Source organism: Papaver somniferum, chromosome 5 (genome assembly GCF_003573695.1).
Source record: "Papaver somniferum cultivar HN1 chromosome 5, ASM357369v1, whole genome shotgun sequence".
NCBI lineage: Eukaryota > Viridiplantae > Streptophyta > Magnoliopsida > Ranunculales > Papaveraceae > Papaver > Papaver somniferum.
In genome coordinates this window covers 152,835,937-152,839,622 of record NC_039362.1, presented here as the reverse complement: position 1 = coordinate 152,839,622, position 3,686 = coordinate 152,835,937, and positions in this window count along the sequence as shown.

The following is a 3,686-nucleotide window of genomic DNA, read 5'->3' as shown; positions in this document are numbered from 1 at the left end:
AAGTAATTTGAACTAGTTATGGTGAAGAAGAACATGGTTGATATGAAATGCTCATATGCCTAACCTTTTGGTTAACTATTGTTGAACCAACAAGTGCATACGTTTGGGTACGGTTAAAAAACCTAGAAGAGTGCATTGTCAAGTGTGTGTAACAAGCTAAGTTTTTGATCTAACGGTTGAGAAATATTAGCTTGAATCTAAATCAGTTTTTCATCTAACGGTGAATATTGAATGTTTTGCTACTAATATAACATTGATTGCAAACCCTGTTTTGAAAGACTATATAAAGGAGACATCTAGTATTGTGCAAAACTAATCCCCACACCTCTCACGTGATACTAGTTTGCATACTAGAGTCGGTTCTCCTTTAACCTTTGGTTTTCTTCTTCTAAAACCAGGATAACGACTTAAAGACTTCATTGGGATTGTGAAGCCAGATCGATACTACTTTTATCGTAGTTGTGTGATCTGATCTTGCATCTTCTATAGTACGAGTACAATCAGATTGATTGGCTTGAGATTGATATCTCCGATAGGAAAGATATAAAAAGTAATCACAAATATCTTCGTCTTATTGTTTATGATTCCGCAACATCTTGTTTCGCTACCATACGATTAAGATTGTTGTGAGGTGATTGATAACTCTAGGCTGTTCTTCAGGAATATAAGACCGGACTATCAATTGGTTCCTGTTCACCTTGATTATTATCAAAAGACGGAACAAAACCTTTAGGGTTTATCCGTGGGAGACAGATTGATCCTTTGATAGACTTGTCTGTGTGAGACAGATTTGTTTATTGTCAAAGCCTGTGATTTTGGGTCGTAGCAACTCTTAGTTGTGGGTGAGATCATCTAAGGGAATCAAGTGCACAGTATCCTGCTGGGATCAGAAACGCAGGAGCATAACTGTACCTTGGATCAGTGGGAGATTGATTGGGGTTCAACTACAGTCCATTCCGAAGTTAGCTTGAAGTTGGATAGTGTTTATAGCGGCTTAATACAATGTGTGTTCAATCTGGACTAGGTTCCGGGGTTTTCCTGCATTTGTGGTTTCCTCATTAACAAAATTTCTGGTGTCTGTGTTATTTATATTTCCGCATTATATTTGTTTATATAATTGAAATAATACAGTTTGTACGTTTGAATCAATAAATTGGAAATCCGACCTTCAGTTCTTGATTGATATTGATTGATCCTTGGATATTGGTCTTTGGTACCATCCAAGTTATTCCTTGTGTTTGATTAAAGACTCGCTGATTTTTATTAGCTTGAGTAAATCAAAACAAGAGAGAGAAATTAACTCCTTCAGATACTTTTGCCTAGATTGAGGCTGACTGTCTAGTTGATTCTCTAGAAAGTATTTCGGAGTTAGTCCATACAGATTGCTAAGAGAAATATTGGGTGGTGCTGTTAGAACCCCTCTTTTTCACAAGTCGCAACAAAACGTACCCTGGTCCCGTAGGAAGTGGAAACGATTGAGTAGTGGAAGAAGGGAGTAACGGATAACGCCTGGAATTGATGTTTCCATAATGAAGGATACGTTTCACCATTACTTCTTGCCATTAATAACTACCCCGCTTTATGACACTTTCTTGTAACGGGCGTATTGCACCCCGCACGCTGTAAACCGCCAGACCACCCTGATGAGTATCCTCCAGTTTGTGACATGTTTTGATGTCTCGAGTGTTTTCGTGGAAAACATGTAGCACTTTGCTGCGTGTGGCAAGTTGGCATTGAGAGGCTTGCCGTAGGTAACTAGCATGTGATGCTATTAGGCTCGTCTTGGCTGGTCGCCTAAAACTTGCCACAAGCTCGCCGACTTGGTGGTAAACATCGATGGCTGAGATCGCATCTTATGAAATAAGAGTAGCCGTTGATTGTGGCTTCCTTGTGTTGGCGCCTGAAGATGGCGCAGTGGCGTTTTTGGTGCACGACGGTAGCAATGCGGCATGGCTGGCATGGATCGTGCATGCCAGTCGCACGGTGGTGCAAGTTGCGCTTGGCGTAGCCATGGCCGTTAATTTTAGGCGGCTGGTCGCCTGAAAGTTGCCAAAAGTATGTCAGCTCCGTGGCGAACTTGGATGGCTGAGATTGCATCTCATGAGGAAGGATAGTCGTTGTTATGGCTACCTTCTGTCGGCGTCTGGAAACTTTGTCTAAATTAGGGTTTAGCATGTCGAAACCCAAATTAGCGTATATGGCATGCCGTTTGGCATGCGCGCCTGGCATGCGCGTTTTTGGCAAGTTAGGCAGGTCATTTGGCATGTGCGCCTGACATGCGCGTTTGGAAAGTTAGGCATGTCGTTTGGCATTTTGGCATTCCGATTGGCATGTGCACCTGGCATGCGCGTTTGGCGGGTTTGGCATGTTGCTTGGCATGTTTGGCATGCCGATTGGCATTTGCGTCTGGCACGCACGTTTGGCGGGTTTGGCATGCTGCTCGGCATATTTGGAATGCCGATTGGCATGTGCGTCTGGCACGCGCGTTTGGCGGGTTTGGCATACTGATTGGCATGTTTGGCATGCCTATTGGCATGTGCGTCTGGCATGCGTGTTTGGCGTAGGTTTTGGGAAGCCAAATGGCTTTGCGACCATCTGGCGTGGTTTCTTCCTTTTCAACGCTGTGGCGAGTTTGAAGCAACTTGATTGGTTAATGTAAGAGGGTCGGCCAAGCATGGGAGTGGCTACACTTCGTGTGAGTGTGGCGGATTTAAAGCGACCTGATTGGTCGATGGGAAGTGGGGCCGGAAAGCTAGGGCGTGGCCACACTTTCAGTGTGTTGTGGAGGATTTAATCGCCTAGTTTGGCTAAGCATAGTTTTTCGACCAACGGGGTCTAGCGTACTGCGCGGGCCGCGAAACCCTAATTTTGCAAATTAGTCGGGTTTATGAGTTTTTTATGAGTTATCACAATAATTGGCTGGATTTTGTATGCTGCCATAAAAATCCTTATCTACAGAATACAGTGTGCTTTCCGTCTGAGCATTTCGTGCAATGGCATTAACTTTGGTACTTGGAGGCTCATGCTACTCCGCTGTGAGTGAACACAAACCCATCATGCCATACCGATATTAAGGGTTCTGTCGGGGAACATAGCACAAGAAAGTACTCAGTGAGTCTTGTATTGGCGAGGTGCCGAAATTTACAGAGTGTTTGGGATGGTTGCTACATTCGCCAGTCTGGATAAATTTCATCTAAATATATCGAGTGGCTCAATAAATATGTAGGTGGAGAGGTTAGCACTCGTTGCACCGTTTCCTTGTAGAGTGACGTCAAGTGAAAATGTTTTCGATTTTAACCCTAAGCTAAAAACCACCATCAACATTAAGTCCCCTGCTTAGCACGTAACAGTGGCATTATTGCGGGGTAAGCATGAGATGGTGATAGACGAGAGTAAAATCGAAGAGCAAGACGTGAAGAAATTGCCACGGAAATTCAAATAACCTTTGGCGGAAGGCATGAGGAATCTGTGCTCCTTGCATAGACGACTTTGCATAAATTCGGCTTGGCCATAGGGTGTTGGCGTCAGCGCTGCAACTTTAGATACTGATTGGCATGGGTGGCACTGCGACTAGGTCCGCGGGACGGGCGATGTTCGTCTACAGAAAGGTGGATGGCGCTGCTTTGGCTGACTAGGTCAATGGCGTTGCTGTCCATGGAAAGGTGAATGGCGCTGCTTTGGATGGC